Source organism: Phascolarctos cinereus, unplaced genomic scaffold, assembly GCF_003287225.1.
Source record: "Phascolarctos cinereus isolate Bilbo 61053 unplaced genomic scaffold, phaCin_HiC Scaffold_4;HRSCAF=312, whole genome shotgun sequence".
Classification (NCBI taxonomy): domain Eukaryota; kingdom Metazoa; phylum Chordata; class Mammalia; order Diprotodontia; family Phascolarctidae; genus Phascolarctos; species Phascolarctos cinereus.
The window spans coordinates 54,248,803-54,268,380 of record NW_027555847.1 but is presented as its reverse complement, the minus strand read 5'-3'; the positions used below and the strand labels follow the sequence as shown (position 1 = coordinate 54,268,380).

The window sequence follows — 19,578 nt, the reverse complement described above, 5'->3', positions numbered from 1 at the left end:
GACTGATCAATCTGACTCATGGATTTGTAGCTTGTATCCACTGGAATAGACATTTAATGTGCATTTGCCCAGCTGGGCCTTGAGTGTGCCATGGATTGGGAGTTAGGAGAACTAGGCTCTTTTTCTAGTTTTATTCCTTATTATCTGCATTACCATGGGTGTTCCTCTGAGCCTAAGTTTTCTCATCTGTTAAACAGGTATAATTGCACCTCTCCTTTCTACCTCCATGGGGTTGTTGTGAGATTCAACTTCATTAATGGATATGAAAGTGCTTTGACACCGGTAAAAGTCTTTTTTTTTTTTAATTGGGGCTAAGTGACTTACCCAGGGTCACACAGCTAGTAAGTGTCATGTATTTGGTCTGAGGCCACATTTGAACTCAGGTCCTCCTGACTTCAGGGTTGGTACTCTATCCACTGTGCCACCTAGCTGCCCCTGGAAAGTAGCCTTTGCAGGAAGAATTCCTGCCTCTATGATCTTTCCAGAGGAAAGATGCCCAAGGCATGTGGAGCTAGGAAGCAGTGCCTTCTGCCTGGGTGACTCGTTTCAGTTTCTTGAGGGCAAAGATGGATGAGCTTTGGATCCTCACCATCATTATTGGTGGCCTCGGGCCTTGGATGAAGACAACAAAGCCCTCCTTGGCAATGCATTTCCAAAGGTCTGTGTGTTCTGGAGAGCATAGCTGCTTGTGTGATTTGTTAGCTGCTCTTTGCTGCTGGCCAACTCAAGGACCTGGTGCCTTCATAGGAAAAAATCAGACCTCACACCAAGAAAAACCCTGTAACTTCAGCCAGGGTGCTTCTGGGATGGGGCTGTGTGACTCACCCTCAGGACACCCACCTCAGCCCCTGAGCTCCCAGGCCAAAGGCCGAGTCACTAGCCTACCACCTGGAGAGGTGAGGGCCTTGATCTCCAGCAGGGGGGTCCTGTGGATTTTGGTGTTAGGAATTCAAACAAGCAAGACAGAAAATAAGAAAGCTGCTCTCAATGCAAAGAGGAAAGGAGTAGCCAAAGAAGACAGGGAAGGGAGAAGATAGGACAGGACAGTTACTTGAGCTTGTTCGTGTGGAATTCTGAGCTTTCATGAAAGGTAATGGGGTAGAGAAGGTAACATACCATCATCGTGCCAATGATTAAGAGACCTTCTAGGTCGTCTAGTCTAACCCTCCAATCTTACAGGAAAGGAAACAGCAATGTGAAGTAAACTGCCCAAGGCTACACAGGGAGGAGGAAGGCAGAGCCAAGATTAGAACCCAGGTGCTTTGACTAAAAATCTGGCACTCTTTCATATTCCACAGTCCACAGAAGAGTAACTTAAATGATAAAAGGGATGAGACATTGCAGTGTGAGGATGCATGTCAAAATCCAAGCTCGACTGCTGTCTTTTCCAAGAAGGTTTCCATGATTTCCCTCCACTCCTGACCAGATGTGATTCTTTCCCTCCTTGGAATCTTCATGGTATGATGTTCTTCTTCTGTCATATCCTGCCTTTTATTATAATTATTTGTATACTCATCTCACCTTCCCAATGAAACTGTTACTTCTTTGAGAGCAAGTGTTATTCATATTTGTACCTTGCACAGGACTTTCCACGAAGGAGCCAATCAGTAAAAGCAAAAGATTAATTAATCAATCAATAAACAGTTGTTAAACACCTCCTATGTGCCAGGCACTGTGCTAAGCCCTGGGGATATGAAAAGAGGCAAAAGATAGCTTCTCAAGGAGCTTACAAGATTAAATAAATTACCCCAGACCAGAGAGGGATGGCTGAGAGGGGATAGCATTTAAAGCCCTTCCCTATGAGATACCAGCCTAACTCTCCATGTTAATTACACTTGACTCCCCCTCATACTCTACGGTTCAGCAAGACTGGCTTTTTTGCGCTTCCCCACATGGGACAAACCAGGTATCAGCCAGTACCCATGCTTCCTTCCTTACTCTGTCCCTTGGAGTTCCGAGTTTCCTTCAAGGCTCAGTTAAAGTGGCATCCCCTATATGAGTCTTTCTAGATCCCTCTGAGTTATTACTGCTCTCTCCCTAGAAGTGATTCAGTATGTATTTTGTATTATCTAATGTGTGGGCATGTTGTATCACTCTAGGCAGCCCAACGGAGGGAGTGCTAGACTTGGTATCAAGAGGATATGAGTTCAAATCCAGCCTCAGACACTTACTAGCTGTGTGACCCTGAGGAAGTCCCTTAAGTTGTGTCTCATCGATAAAATAGGGATAATAATAGCAGGGCTGTTGTGAGGATCAAATGCGATAATATTTGTAAAAAGCGTTGCAAACCTTGAGGTACTATATAAATGCCAGCTATGATCATCACCATCATTCTAGTAGAATATAAATTTGTTGAGGAAAGAAATGGTTCAATTTTTATCTTTGTATGTATGCCACCTAGTAATGCCTTACACCTAAGCAAGGACTTAATAAATGCTTGTTATTTTGAGGAAAATCGATGGAATTGAAGTGTATAAAATATGAAGGGTATAGCTAGGGTGAACATGGAATTGTTTATCTAATCCTAGAATCCAAGCGCTAAGAGCTTGTTGAAGGTTAAAAGGCAAAAATGTAGGACAAATAAAAGGAATCCCCGTTTCCTGGAGCAGGTAATTAATACTAGGTGGCTGGTTGTCCAAGATGAAAAGATCAAGTGCTTCAGCAAAACTCTGGATGAGTTCATAGCAAATAGACAATAGGGTCACAGATTTACAGCTAAAAGCTATCTTAGAGTCCATCAATTCCATCTCCTGCATTTCACAGATGTAGAAATGAGGCAAATAGAAGTTAAGTGATTTTCCCAGGGTCACACAGCTAGTTAGTATCTGAGGAGGGATTTGAACCGAGGTCTTCTTTATTCCAAGTCCGGTGCCCTATCTATTACATCATACTGCTTTAATCTGTAATAGGTACCTGAATTAAGGGAAATTAGAATGTCTTGGGAAGGCCTCCAACCTTTGAAGCTGACACTACAGATTGTAAATTATGCTTACCCTCAAGGAAGCCCTTGATAGGCCTGTCATTCATTCATTCAATAAACATTTACTAAGCACCTACTATATACCAAGCACAGAAAAGAGGCAAAAGACACTCCCTGCCTTCAAGGAGCTTACCATCTAATGAAAGAGACAACATGCAAACAAATATATACAAAGCAAGCCATATACAGGATAAATAGGAAATAATTGAAAGAAAGAAGGCCCTGGATTTGAGAGGGATTGGGAAAGACTTCCTGTAAAAGGTGGGATTTTAGTTGAGACTTAAAAAAAGCCAGGGAGGTCAGCAGCTGGAGTAAAGGAAGGACAGTGTTACAGGCATGGGGCACAGCCAGAGAAAATACCTGAAGCTGAGACATGGAGGGTCTTGTTTGTGGAACAACTGGGAGGCCAGTGTCACTGGATGGAAGAGTTAGGGTTGGGGAGTGAGAAGACTGGAAAGGTAGGAAGGAGATAGGTTACGAAAGGCTTTGAATGCCAAATAGGATTTTGTATCAGACCCTGGAGCTGTTAGGGAGCCACTGGAGTATACTGAATAGGGGTGTGTGTGTGTGACAAGATGGGACCTGAATTGGGTTAGATGGTCTACAGTGTGGTATATTCTGACAGTTGTTGGTTAACTTAGTTAATTCACTAATCTTATATTGTTGCTAACATCAATAACAACAACAATTCCCATTTATACTCATGATCTATTTGCCCTCAGCATGCTATTTCCCCTCTCTGGGACTCTAAGTACATTTGTAAAAATTAAGGGGCTGGATTAGAGGGTCTCTAAGGTTCATTCCAGCTCTAAATTCTATAATCCTGGAGAGTACTTTAAGGTTTACAAAGCACTTTCCTTATGACAACCCATGGAGATTTAGGAGGTACAAGTACTATTCCTCATTTTATAGATGAGAAAACAGACTCAGAGGGGCTAAGGATCACATAGGTGAAATGGTGGTGGTGGGAGGGGAAATATAATAAAGTCTCATGACTGTAAACACCACCATTCATTCTACTATGCCATACTGTGCTTTTGCTATAGGTAAGATTCTGTATTGGGCATTGGGGATTGGGCAGTGGGGAAGAGCATAAAGAATAGTGGGAAAATGGATGGGTTTACAGTCAGAGGATCTGGGTTCAAATTCTTGCTTGGCCACTATGACCTCTGTGACACGTCAGAGCCAGAGTGGGCAAGTCTTGGGCAGACTTGGGCAAGTCACTTAATTTCTGTTGGCTTCAGTTTCCTCATCTGTGAAATGAGGGAGCTGTTCTTTAAGTCCTTTTGAACTCTGGATCTGTAGTGAGCCTGTGTGTTTAATGGGACTATTGAAAACTGCCTATTTCTCTGTTAACCTTTAACACTTCTTGTCTCTTTTGCTGATGAGTCCTTCCTAACAGAGATCTGCTGATTTAGCCTCTGTTTTCTTTTAAAATGCTTTTTGAGTAGCAAAAATGACAAAAGATAAAAATAGTTAATATGTTGGAGGGGCTGTGGGAAGATAAGCATACTAACACACTTTTAGTGGAATGGTGAATTGATCTGGAAAACAATCGATTCTAGCAGAAAGAAAACATAGATTCTAGAAAATGATTTGGAAATATTCTAAGAAGGTGACTAAAACGTTCATACCCAGAGATCCCACTACTGGACATATATCCCAAATAAGTAAAAGAGAGAAAGAAAGCTTCTGTGTGTACTTTAATATTTATAGCTGCACTTTTGTGGTAGCAAAGAACTGCAGACAAAGAAGACGCTGATTGATTTGGGAATGAATAAACTGTTATACAAATGCAATGGAATATTACTATGTATAAGAAACAATGAATACGATGAATTCAGAGAAGCATGGGAAGACTGATGTGAACAGATGCAGACTGAAGTAAGCAGAATGAACCAATCAACTAATTGATAAACATTTATTAAGCACCTACTACGTGCCAGGCACTGTGCTAAGCACTGGGAAACCAGGAAAATAATATATAGAACCACCATAACAATGCAAACAAAAGGCAAAAAATAAAATCATATGCTGCATAATTACAATGATCTTGGAGAAAAGTAAAAAAAAATGCACCTTACAGAGATGGGAACTAGGGGTGTAGAATATTACATCTATTATCAGACATGATTGATGAGTAGATTGGGTAGTTCTGCTGAAATACTTTCCCCCCTTATTTATTTTTTAATCTTTGTTATAAGAGATGGCTTGATGGGGGTAGGAATGGATTGAGGATACATTTGAAAATGAAGGTGATGTAACAGCAAATGACATCACTAGAACAACATTAAAAAATAAAATGCTTATTGGGAATTTGGGTATAATATACTACCTGGAAAGAAAATCCAAGTAGTGATTCAAAGTCTAGTGATCCTGAAAAAAAAAAAAAGAGGGATTTTCTCTACTTATCTTGAGTTGGGAGCCTGAAGACTAGGCAGGACAAAGACTCCACTGTTGAGAAAGGGCCATTAATCCTTCCTCTGCTCCTGTTTCAAGTTAGGGTAAAACTTTGACCCTGCAAGGGTGATACTCGGGGCTCTTAGGTTTCTTCTGGGTGTGTGTTTATTTGCACAAGTCAAACTTATCACCATAGAATGTCGCTTCTATCCTAACTCCCTTCTTTTTTCTTCTAGGCAAGACTATCTCTCAACTAGTCTAGATAGGTGGATATCTCTTCTCTTATTCCATATTTTCTTATTAGATATCCCTTAGTCAAGAGAGTTCTCTACCTCTGTCAGTTAAGGTATATGAATCTTGAGTGTTCTTGAGGTCTAAATTTAAATTATTCCTGCTGCATTTCAGCCCTATTCTGCTGGGGCAACTAGGGGTTCAGTGGATAGTGTTCAGTGCCTGGAATCAGGACAGACCTGAGTTCAAATCCAGCTTCAGACACTTCCTAGCTTTGTAACTCTGTCCAAGCCATTAAAAAAAACTCTGCCTCAGTTGCCTCATTTGTAAAATGGAAAATAATAACATCTACTCCTAAAAGAGAATCAAAGGAGATAATTTTATATACAATTATTTATGTGTATTTTGTTTCCCCAGTAGAATGTAAGCTTCTTGAGGGCAGGAAAGGCTTTATTTTTGTACAAAATATATACAAGGTAGTTTTTTGGGGAGGAGGGCACTAGCAGCTGGGGGGAATCAGCATGAGCTTCATGTAGAAGGAGGCCGTTAGGCTGTCTTTTTTTTTTGGTGAGGCAATTGGGGTTAAGTGACTTGCCCAGGGTCACATAGCTAGTAAGTGTCATGTGTCTGAAGTCGCATTTGAACTCAGGTCCTCCTGACTCCAAGGCCAGAGTTCTATCCACTGCACCACCTGGCTGCCCCATGGGCTAAATCTTGAAGGAAAAAAAAAGGAAGATGTGAGGAAGAAGAAGTGCGTCCCTGGCATGGGGGAGAGTCAATAACACAAAGGAGTGGAGAGAAAAGACGGGATGTTGTGTGTGTATGAGGATCATACACGCAAGTTTGGTAGGACCGGATAGGGCGAGAAGGGGAGGACTGTATAATAAGGCTGGAAAAGGATGCTGGGGACAGGCTGTGCAGGGCGATAAAAGTCCAATACAGGAGCTTAGATTTGGTCCTAGAGGCGATAGGGAGCCACCGGAGTTCACCGAGGGGGGGACAACAAGGCCAGATCTACACGTCGGCTGCTGTATCTGAAATGGATTGGAGAGGAAAGAGACAAGAGGCCTAATTAGGGAAGCACTGAAATAACCCAGGCGTGGTATGAGTAAAGAGAGGTCTCGGGAGAACTTTTGTGGCTGTGGTTGCTGTTGTGGTTCAGTGGTGTCAAACTCTTCACCATCCCATGGACCATAGCACACTAGGCTCTTCTATCTTCAATTACCTCCCCAAGTCTGTCCAAGCTCATGTTCCTTGTTTCCATGACACTATCCATCCATCCATCTCATCCTCTGCCGTCCCCTTTCCCTTTTGCCTGCAATCTTTCACAACATCAGGGTCTTTTCCAATGAGTCCTGCTTTCTCATTATGTGGTTAAAGTATTTAAGCCTCAGCTTCCGTATTTGACTTTCCAACGAATGGCTGAGGTTGTTGCTGAGAGAGAAAAACTGACCGGGACGCCATATTTTCACTCACTGAACCCAGTTCTGCCCTCTGGGGCCAAGCAGAATAAATCTAATTACTCTTTTGTGTAACAGTGGTCACTTGAATTAGAGATGCTTATTATCTGTCCTTAAAGCCTTCTTTCAAAGACTAACTGTCCTTAGTTCCATCAACTATCCTCATAAGACTTATTTCCAACCTTTTGTCCAGACCAGTTGTTCTCCCTTGGACCATTTCCAGTTTTTTTTAATCTTCTTCCTAAAAGGTAGTTCCCAGAACTGGACACAGTCCTTTAGATGGCGACTGAGCAAGTCTGCTGACTGCAGTATTATCAACCAGCTGGTTATAGAGCTTTATCAATCATAACGGCCCACCTTTTTATAGTATTTTGTGGCTTACAATATATTTGACTCACAGCAACTCTCTGAAGTAGGTGGTGCAAGTACCCCCACATTACAAATGGGGAAACTGAGGTTCTGAGACACATGATCTGTAACTCGATTCCAGATCTTCTGAGTTTATGTGAATCCCTTCCTCAGAGTCATTCGCCCTGATAGCCAATCAGTTGCCAAATCCTATTGATTCTATTTCCACTATATATTTTTTCTTTCCTTTTAAAAATTCTGAAATTTTTCAGAACAAACATCAACAAGTGTGATCAGACAGTATATTTGAAACTGGGAATCTCTATTATGTACACATTTTTAAAGGTACACATACAATTCAACATGGTGGTAACAACACTTATCTTGCTTACCTCTGTCCCATTCTGAACTTCCCTCTAATCTCTTCTGTGTATTTTAAAAATGTTTATCAAAGAACCACATCTCTTGACCCTTCTTTCTACTCACACTGCCTAGTCCAGGCCCTCAATACCTCTTGCCTGGAGTACGGTAATGACCTTTATTTTGTCTGCCTGTCTTCTCTGGAATCTATCCTTTACATAGCTACTAAAATAATGTTTCTCATGAACAAGCCTAGCCATCCTATTCCCCTGCTCTAAAGCCTTGAGTGGATTCCCCATTGTACATGAGATACCATATCAACTCCTTAGCTTGCCATTTAAGGAAGACCACAACCTATCTCTCTGATATATCACACCCTTTAATACACCTTAGTTTTTAGGCAAACAGGACCTAGTTATTCCCTGATCTCAGTCTGACCTCCCCTGACCTTCCTGCATTTGCACTGGTTGTCTGTCTAGAATGCACTCTTTCTAAACCGCTGTCTCTTGAGAAGTCTTTCTTTTCCCTCAAGGCCCAATTCAGGCGTCCCCTCCTTGGTGGCATCTTCCTGGCTTCCAACCCCACCTCGCAACTAAAAGTCTTCTCTTCCTCCTCACATCCCTGGAGTATTTTGTCTTTATCATATTCTTTGCCCTTATCCCATTCTACTTCATACCTAATTGGATAGGTAGGAGATATATGAAGTATGACTGTGTCCCTTTTTAAACTCTCTGGTGGAGTGGGGACTGGGTTATTTTTCAACTTTGTAATCCCAGTGCCTAGAACAGGGCCTTTTTGGATATACTGAGTGCTTATGAGTATGTGTTGAATTGAATTCTAGTTCTGATATTCATAGCCCCAGACTACGAATTCTAACAGGGCAATTTCCGGCACCAAAGACCCAAGACAGAATATTTACTCCTCTGTGTATAGGCTATATCCTGCAAATAGAATGTACGCTGCTTGAGGGCAGGGGCTGTTTGTTTCTTTTGCCTTTATATCCTCAGGGCTTACTTAGCACCATGCTTTGCCCATTGGAGGCACTTAATAAATCTTTGAAGGAAGGGATACTTTCTACTATTCTGTGATCTTGCTATATGAGTTATCACACTCATACAGGTGCTTCTGAATAAGGTTGGGTCTAGTTTCTTTGTGTATCAAGAGCCCACAAATTTGGTTATGAAGGAGAGGAGGAAAGGAAGAAACAAGCATTTATTTAGCACCTACTATGTGCCAGGCGCTGTACTAAGCACTTTATAGATACTATCTTATTTGATCCTCACGTGGTATTCTTTTCTCCCTATACTGGAAGGTGCTAGGGTTTCTTCCTCTTGACAGATCTTTCTCAAGACATTTTAAAAAACTGCTGTTTTTCTCCATGTATATTCTTTTCTATTTTTTAAGTCTGGCTTTTTTTTTCTGGCTATGAAAACTTACGAAAATGCTCATTCATTAGAAATGATTTAAACAGTGCTGTGAAATCCTAGGAGGAAACACATTATGAAAGTTGAATAAATGAATGAATAATAAATGCCATTAGGTTCTACTAATTTTAGTTAAAAATTCCAAGTAGCTACTGGGATTTTGCTGTTACACGTGGGAAGCCACTTTTCTGCTTGCAAAAACAATCAATTTAACATTAAGAAAATAAATTGGAAAATGACTATGCTTTGCTTGTATCTTTGTCAAGGGCCTCTTATTTTTGCCTTTTCCCTCCCTTCAGATCCCTGATGCTGCTGGAGACCTGTCCCCAATGTTTTGCAGATGGCTACTGTACTGGCTGAATTCAGATTGCCCGAAGCTCTGGGCTCAGTGCCCTCATGGGATTATACAATTTAGAGTCAGGGGTAGCTTTGAAGTCAGTGTGGTAGAAAGAGCGTCGGACTCAAGAATCAAGAGGTTTGGATTATACTCCCATACGTTCTATTTCATTATTTTATTCATCATTTCCCCATATATTCCCATTATTTTTGCATATATATTCGCCACTCACTCATGGTGAGGCTCTGGGTAAGTCATATTTTTAGATTTGAGTGTGATAGGAAATGGAGCCAGAAAGGTAGGTTATGGAGTGTATATTTGTCCTTATCTATACCACATGAGGGGTAGTGTAGATGAAATCTGTGGTTCCTTTCTGCTCTCTTATGATGGTTCTGAAGTGTTAGAGCTTCTTCCCTGGCCCTGAAATATTCAGAGCATTGAAAAAGTGAGTTCTTTATAGAGAGAAGGGGCTGTTGCCTTGGAGCATTTGGGCTCAGAAACAGATTCTTGTGAATTTTTTTATTTTGGAGCATCTCTAGGACTCATCAGCACCTCTCCTCAAATTGGAGGGGGGTATCCTGCATAGAAATACTCACTTTATGTAGCTGACATATGCCTGAGATAGGCATGAATTGAATTTTTATAATTCAAATTATTTCCCAGTTGACATACATGACCATTTCGGAGATACTTTCTCCCCCTCTCTCTACTCCCACCCCATCCCAAAAGTATTTTAATTTTTTTTTCTTCCAGCCTTTCTGTTAAATTTGTAAACCCAATACTTGAGTGTCTTTGGAAAGCTGGATATTCAGATTAGTGCAAAAAGGTATCTAAGTTGTCAATTAATCAATCAACCAAAAGCATTTTATAAGGTGCCAATATGCTGGCTAGGTTATGTAGTGGACAGAGTCAAGAAGACCTGAGTTCAAATCCACCTGTGTAATCCTGGGCGAGTCACGTAACCTCTTTGCCTCACAGTGATGCCATTTTGGTCCTCTTTGAGAATGAAGGACCAACCAGCCTCAGTTTCTTCATCTGTAAAATGGGGATAATAATAGCATCCACTTTCCAGGGTTGTGAGGCTAACATAATATTTATAAAGTGTTTTTTTTAACCTTAAAACACTACTATTATTTTTGTTGTTGTTATTATGATTATTCTGATGATGCCAAGAACTATTATTGTTGTTATTATATTCTGATGATACCAGAAACTGTGCTAACCACTGGGGATGCTACCAAAATTTAATATTTTATAAGCATAGAACAATGTAATAAAGATAACAGCAGACAAGCACAATACACAACCAACTGTGCAAGAGGAGAAGAATTAAAGTGCCATTGTTTCCACCTTCCTGGGCCCCCTCTGCAAAAATCAATTTGCTGTCTCAGTTGTGTGGCTTGGACAGATTTTCATCTCCTAGTGGGTGTGTGCTGGGATATGTAATTCTGTACCTCTCCTTCCTGCTGCTTCCTGAAATGACCCTCTAGGCTCACATATGGTTAGGGGGACCTGAGCACTCTCCGGGGACTTTTGGCATGAACACAGACCCTGTATGTGGTCCAAGAAAATCAGTCATGAGGGCTAATGCTGCCAAAATGCTCTGCAGCCTGAGGTAAAGGGACCAGGGCTCCCTGATTGTTTCTGGTTTTTTCTCTAGTCCAGTCTATCACCACCACCCAAGGCTTAATCAGAACAGATGTAAGGGGAGGGAAGTGGGGAAAGGCGTTAGGAACTCTTCCCTAGGGAAACTCAGTTCTTGTCCCCTAATCCACAATTTCCCCTCCTCAGGCTCATTCCACTTAACCAGGTGTTTAGGGAAGGAGAATTTCCTTTCCTGCTAAATGAATATCCTCATAGATAAACTCTGGACCATTAAAGAATCCAGCCCCATCCCCTGACACCCCACCCTGCCCTCTCTTGAAAATGAAACAAGTCTTTTTCAGCACTCATTCTTCTCTGATGCCTGAGCTCTCAATGGCCAAACCAGTCTTTTTTTTTTTTTTAACCTCTTCTTGCCTTAACAAAATAGTCACTTCATTTCTTTTTTTTCTTTCTGACTCATCTCTTATTTTCTGCTGCTCTTCCCCCATCTCTAGGTCTAAAACTTCTCCTTTCCTTGTCAAATGATGGCTTAGTTGTTTACACAGTATGTTCCTACAGCCACAAATGCCTTCATTTACCATGAAGATATTTAATAAGATGGTTATAGTCCAAAGGTGTATAGTATGGCCTCATTAGCACCTTAGCACATGTTACTGTGTGTGTGCAGGTGTGGACATATGTGTTCTAGACAGGATCTGTGGTTTTATTGGCTCTATAGAAAATCCCTCCATCAATGCTGATAGCTACTTCTCTTAGCCATTCTTTCAGAGAGTTGCATTGAGAAGTGTGAGAAATGATTATTAATAACCAATATCTTGGGGAGATTCAGTTTTCTTCACCACTTCCAAAGTCCTGAAAGTTCAGTCTCTTGACATTACTGATTATGAGATTGCATTGACTCTCCTTATCTTGGTCAGACTCCACCCAACCTTACCAGAAATTTAATCTAGGGTGAGGAAGCACATCTGTGTTCTCTTCAAGCTTGGGTGGAGACATCCTTTTGTCTTGGTAGCTCAAAGCAGGTGGTCTGAGTAGAGATAATTTATCTGTCCACCTACTCTACTCTTTTGAAGGGTATATATATGGAGTCCTCACCATGATTGTCTTTGGTCTAAGAGAGATGGCTAAATGACCATTATTAAGGCCAAATGGCCTTATTAATGAAATGGTTAAATTAGACTTCTGGTACCAAGGTTGCAGAGTGAGGAAGGAACCCTCTGAAGCCTTGCCAAAATCCCCCTCCACTAGAAAACCGCCTTAGAATTGATGTAGGAGCAGGGAAGCAGCTTACCAGCCTGGCAGGAAAGGTCTATCTCACTGGGGTGGGAGGGGAGGATCAGCAGCAGCAGCAGCAGCTAGCCAGCCTCACAGCAAAGGAGTCTGAGGCAATCCACCAGACAGGCCCCACCCTAGCAAGGGCCCACCAGCATTGCTGATCAGTAATGAAGCCCTGCCCCAGGCCTGGCCCTACCCCTCATACAAATCAGCAATAAAATTACTCCTCCAGGGCCTGCTAGCAAAGAGGCCCCATTTCATAGCCGACCAGCAATAAGATCCCTCCTCCAGGACCAGCCATCTGAAAGACTCTGTTACCGTAGCAACCCAGCAGCAAAGTGCTACCCCTAGAGCAGGCCAGCAGCTAAATTCCATACCCAGGGGAGGCCAATGGGAACCCTCCACTTCCCCCAACTCATTATAAGACTGAAGGGAAGCCAACCTTCCAGAGAAAGCAAACAGCTAAGCCCTGAAACCCAGTGAAAGCCAGCAGTAAGGAGACCTAGAGACCCAGCACAAAAAGCTTGGGACAGTGCAGGACCAGAGCCAAACTCTCACATAAAAACATCAAGTCAAAAAAAAAAAAAAGGGCAGAAAAAATGAGCAAAAAACAAAAACAAAAAAAGAGCTTGACTATAGAAAGTTACTATGGTGATAGGGAAGCTCGAGGCATAAACTTGGAAGAGGACAATAGTGTCAAAATGTCTACATGTGAAGCCTCAAAGAAAAATGTTATTTGGTTTCAGGACCCAAAGGAATTCCTGAAAGAGCTTAAAAAGGATTTTAAAAAGCATATTAGAGAAGTAGAAGAAAAAGTTGGAAAAGAAATGAGAGTAATGCAGAGAATCATGAAAAAAAGAGTCAGCAGCATGGAAAAGAAATATAAAAATTTACAGAGGAAAATAATTCCCTAAAAAATGGAATTGACCAAATGGAAAAGGAAGTACAAAAGCTCATTGAAGAAAATAATTCCTTAAAAATTAGAATCAAACAAGTGGAAACTAATGATGCTATGAGAAATCAAGATATGATAAAATAAAATAAAAAATTAAAAAACTAGAAGGAAATGTGAAATTTCTCATTGGAAAAACAAGTGACCTAGAAAATAGATCCAGGGGAGACAATATACGAATTATGGGACTGCAAGAAAGCTATGATGAAAAAAAAAAAGCCTGGACAACATCTTTCAAAAAATTATAAAAAAAACCTGCCCTGATATATTAGAACCAGAGGGGAAAATAGAAATTAAAAGAATCCACCAATCGTTACCTGAAAGAGATCCCAAAAGGAAATTGCAGAGCTCACAGATCAAGTAGAAAGTATTGCAAGGAGTCAAAAATAAACAATTCAAATATCATGGAGCTACAGTCAGGATTACATAGGCTTTGGCAGCTTTTACATTAAAGAACTGGAGGGCTTGGGATTTGATATACTGGAAGGCAAAGAAGTTAGGATTACAACCAAGAATCACCTACCCAGCAAAAATGAATATAATCTTTCAGGGGAAAAAATGGATATTTAACAAAATAGAGAACTTTTGAGCATTTCTTAATTAAAAGACCAGAAATGAATAAAAAATTTGACCTCCAAATACAAGACTTAAGGGAAACATAAAAAGGTAAAAAACAAACAAGAAAGAGAAAACATAAGAAATTCAATAAAGTTAAATTGTTTATATTTCTATATGGCAAGATGATATTTGTAACTCTTAAGAACTTTATTACCATAAGAACAATTAGAAGGAATACATGTAGAGAAAGGGTGTAGATACAAGTTGACTTTGATGGGATGATATCCCAAAAAACAAAATAAAGAGGTGAGAAAGAAAATTGCACTGGAAGAAGGAGGGGGGAGATTGAATAGGGTAAATGATCCCACACAAAAGAGGCATGAAAGTGCTATTACAATGGAGGGGAAGATGAGGAGTAGGGGGTGGCAAAGCTTAAACCTTACTCTCACCAAAATTGTCTCAAAGAGGGAACAACATACACACTCAGTTGGATTTAGAAATCTATCTTACCCGATAAGGAAGTAAAAAAGGGACAGAGATAATAGAAGGGGGAGGGGGGAACTGATAAAAAGGAGGGTATATTGGGGAAGGTGGTGATCAGAAGTAAAACACTTGTGAGGAGGGAAAGGGTGGGGGGTGAGAGAGACAGGGGGATAAACAAGTGAAAAATATCGCAGAGGGAAATACATAGTTATTATAACTGTAAATGTGAATGGGATGAACTCACCCATAAAATGGAAGAGGATAGCTGAATGGATTAAAAATCAGAATCCTACAATATGTTGTTTACAAGAAACACATTTAAAGCAGGCAGATACACACAGGGTAGAGGTAAGGGGCTGGAGCAGAGTCTATTATGTTTCAGCTAAAGCAAAGAAAGCAGGGGCAGCAATCATGATCTCTGACAAAGGAAAAGTAAAAATAGATATAATGAAAAGAAATAAAGAAGGGAACTATATCTTGCTGAAAGGTACCATAGACAATGAAGTCATATCAATACTAAACATATATGCATCAAATGGTATAGCATCTAAATTTTTGAAGGAGACATTGAATGAGTGACAGGAAGAAATAGACAGTAAAACTATACTAGTGGGGGACCTCAGCTTTCCCCCTCTCAGAACTAGACAAATCTAACCAAAAAATAAATGAGAAAGAAGTCAAGGAGGTGAATTAAATTCTGGAAAAGTTATCTAACCAAGCCAGAAAGAGCCAAGACAGAGAAAGAAAATCATAGACCAATTTCCCAAATGAATATTGATGCAAAAATTTTAAACAAAATACTAGGAAAGAGATTATAGCAACATATCACAAGGATCATACACTATGACCAGATGGGAGTTATACCAGGAATTCAAGGCTGGTTCAATATTAGGAAAACTATCAGTATAATTGGCCACATCAAAAACAAACCCAACAGAAATCATAGGATTATCTCAATAGATGCAGAAAAAGCCTTTGACAAAAAAACAGCACCCACTCCTATTAAAAACACTACAGAACATAGGAATACATGGAGCTTGCCTTAAAATGATAAATTTAAAACCATCAGCAAGCATTATCTATAATGGGGATAAGTTAGAAGCCTTCCCAATACAATCAGAGGTGAAGCAAGGATGCCATTATCACCTCTATTTCTTAATATTGTACTAGAAGTGTTAGTTATAGCTATAAAAGAAGAAAAAGAAATCAAAGGAATTTGAATAGGCAATGAGGAACAAAACTATGACTCTTTGCAGATGATATGATGTTCTACTTAGAAAATCCTAGAGAATCAACTAAAAAAACCCCACTTGATATTATTAATGACTTTAGCAAAATTGCAGGATACAAAATAAACCCACATAAATCATCAGCATTTCTATATATTAACAACAAAGTCCAGCAGCAAGAGATAAAGAAATTCCATTTAAAATAACTGTAGACAATATAAAATACTTGAGTGTCTACCTGACAAGCCAAACTTAGAAACTATATGAACACAACTATAAAACTATTTACACACAAATAAAGTTAGCTATAAACAATTGGAAAAATATTAATTGCTCATGGGTAGGCTGAGCCAACATAATAAAAAAGGCAATTCTACCTAAATTAATCTATTTATTCAGTGCCCTACCAATCAAACTATCAAAAATTATTTTATAGAGTTAGAAAACATATAACAAAATTCACCTGGAAGAACAAAAGTTCAAGGATATCAAGGGAATCAATGAAAAAAAATGTGAAAGAATGTGGTCTCATCTTACCAGATCTCAAACTGTATCATAAAGTGTTAATTATCAAAATAATCTGGTATTAGCTAAGAAATAGAGTGGTGGATCAATAGAATAGATTAGGTACAAGTTACATTATAGTAAATGACAATAGTAATCTAGTATATGATAAACCCAAAGATTCAAGCTTTTGGAACAAAAACTTATTATTTGACAAAAACTGCTGGGAAAATGGGAAAACAGTGTGGCAGAAACTACGTATAGACCAACATCTCACACTGTATACCAAGATAAGGTCAAAATGGGTACATGGTTTATACCTAATGGGTGATACCATAAACAAATTAAGAGAGCATGGAATAATTTATCTGTCAGAAGAAATTTAGGAAGGGAATTTAGGACCAAAGAAGATATTGAGAGCATTATGAAATGTAAAATAGAGAATTTTGATTATATAAAATTAAAAAGTTTTGCACAAAGCCAATGCAACCAAAATTATAAGGAAAGCAGAAGACTGGGAAATTTTTTTTGCAACAACTATCTCTGATAAAGGCCTTATTTCTCAAATACATGGAGAACTGAGTCAAGTTGATAAAAAACACAAGTCATTGCCCAATTGACAAACGGAAAAAGGATATGAACAGGCAATTTTTAGAAAAAGAAATCAAAGCTACCTATAGTCATATGAGAAAATGCTCTAAATCACCATTAATCAGAGAAATGCAAATTAAAACAACTTTGAGGTACTACCTCATACCTATCAGAGTGGCTAATATGACAAAAAGGACAAATGTTGAATATTGGAGGAGATATGGGAAAACTAGGACTCTAATGCACTATTGGTGGAGTTGTTAACTGATCCAGCCATTTTGGAGAACAATTTGGAATTATGCCCAAAGAGCTATAAAACTGTGCATATCCTTTGATCTAGCAATACCACTGCTAGGTCTACATCCCAAAGACATCCAGAAAAGGAGGAAAGGACCTATTTGTACAAACATATTTATAGCAGCTCTTTTTGTGGTGGCTAAGGGAATCAAAGGGATGTCCATCATTTGGGGAATGGCTGAACAAGTTGTGGCATATGAATGTAATGGAATAATATTGTGTTATAAGAAATGATGAGCAAGTGGATTCAGAAAAACCTGTAAAGACCTGTATGGACTGATGCTGAGTGAAGTGAGCAGGACCAGGAGAACATTGTAAACAGTAACAGCCACATTGTGCGATGACTAACTTTGATAGACTTAGTTCTTCTCAGCAATGCAAGGATCTAAGACATCTCCAAAAGTCTCATGCTGGAAAATGCCATCCACACCCAGAGAAAGAACTATGGAGTTGGAATGCAGATCAAAGCATACTATTTGCTCTTTTTTTCTTCTGTTTTGTTTTGTTTCTTCTTTCTTGTGGTTCCTCCTATTCTAATTCTTCTTTACAACATGACTAAAATGAAAATATGTTTAATAGGAATGTATATATAGAGCCTGTATCAGATTGCACATCATCTTGAGAAGGGAAGTGGGGAGGGAGGGGGAGAAAATTTAAAACTCAAAAGCTTATAGACGTGCTTGTTGAAAACTAAAAATAAATGAATAAAAAAATAAAAAATAAAGCAAAGTACAAACTCACACACTTGGGGAAAAAAAGCAACAAGCTGTGGTATATGATTGTAATGGAATATCATTGTTCTATAAGAAATGACAAGCGAGATGATTTCAGAAAAACTTAGAAAGACTTACACGAACTGAGGCATAGTGAAGTGAACAGAAACAGGACAACGTTGTACACAGTAACAGTAATATTATTCAGTGAAGAATTGTGAATGGCTTAGCTATTCTCAGCAATACAATGATCCAAAACATTCCCAAAGGACTAATGATGAAGCATACTATCTGCCTCCAGGGAAAGGACTGATAATTGCTTGAATACAGACTGAGGCATGCTATTTTTCACTTTCCTTCTTTCATTTTTTCCCTTTTTATTTGAGTCTTATACAAAGTTACTAACATGGAAGCATTTTACATAAAAAAGGATTAAATCACCCAGAAACTGTGTCTCTCAAACATTTTTAATCATCAGAGAGGTTAAGAGGCTTAGCCAGAGTAACACGATTTGTATGTGTCTAGAGGTGGTTTCATGGCAAAGTTGATCAAATGCTGGACCTGGAGTCTGGAAGCCCTGAGTTTGAATCGTGCCTCAGATTCTTAATAGCTGGGCAAGTCACTTAACCTATGTTTGCCTCAGTTTCCTCCTCTGTAAAGTGGGAATGATGATATGAGTACCTGCTCTCAGGGTTGTTGTGAGGATCAAATGAGATAATATTTGTAAAGTAATGACAATAATGATAGCTACAATTTATCTAGTGTCTACTATGTGCCAGTAAGTTTTTTATAGATATTATCTATTAGCTATTATTATCATTACTTTACAAATATTATCTCATTTGATTCTCACAACAACTCTGGGATATAGATGCTCTTATCATTATTTACATTTTACATTTGAAGAAACTGAGACAAATAGCTCTTTGCAAGCCTTAAAGTGGCATATAAATGTTAGCTCTTTATATATCAGAAATAAGGTTTGAAAATCTAGGTTGGAGTCAGACTGTGAAGTGCTTAAGATGCCAAGGAAGAGTTTAGATTTTATCGTAGAGGCATCAGGAAACAACAGAAATTTTTGAGCAGGGAAATGATACAGCCACATCTGTGCATCAGGATTATTTCACAGCTGTGTAGAAGATAAATTAGAGAAGGAAGGAGGAGGAGTCAGGTTATTGAGTCCTTGGAGACAAGCATCTCTGTGCCTTTTGTTCTGCTGCCTCAGAGTCCAAGACTTTCCCAGAATGCTGGAGTTCAGTGTGGGTAATAATGATGATAACACTACTACTAATAATAACTGACATTTACATAGTGCTTTAAAGTTTGCAAAAGGCTTTCTATTCATTACCTCATTGGAACTGATAAGGAGCTTGGAGGAAGGGACCGACAATCAGAGAGTTTCAGTCACTCAACTAACAAGTGTCAGAAGGGGGATCTGAAGCCAGGTCTTTTGACCAGTGCTTTTTGGAGGACCCAAGTGCTTCAGTGTGTTAGCCCGAAGATTGTTAATTCTGAAATGTTTTCTGAAATACGTAGTTTGCAAATCAATGAAAATGAATCCTGCACAAATAAGAACAATTCCATTCAGCCTCCCACCACCAATGGCTCTGTAACTGACTTGCCATTTCAGGTGGAGGGTGAGTTTGAAATGACTGTGTGGGGCTTGTTCGTGTGATGGACAATTTAGAAGAGTCCTGCATCGAGTGATAAGTGCCTGGCTAGGGTTGCTATGGAAACCATTTCCTTTGTGGTCTCTGCTTCTGCTCTTCCCCTTCCTGACCCCAGAGTAACACTTCTTCAGATGGGCTCCCCTTTGGCTGGGCAGTGGCTG

General features: G+C 39.5%; 1 protein-coding gene across 7 annotated transcripts in view; it reads right to left on the bottom strand.

Annotated features, from left to right (window-relative positions):
• Positions 1 to 19,578, bottom strand: part of HRH1 (histamine receptor H1) — a 125,112-nt gene that overhangs the window by 10,388 nt on the left and 95,146 nt on the right. Inside the window, exon 4 of one of the 7 annotated variants that reach the window (XR_002323449.2) lies at positions 4,828 to 6,645. The exons of the other annotated variants lie outside the window; for them this stretch is intronic. The gene's annotated coding sequence lies outside the window, so the exon portion shown is untranslated. Of the gene's footprint in view, positions 1 to 4,827; positions 6,646 to 19,578 lie in introns of those variants that run through there. 7 annotated transcript variants of the gene reach the window in all.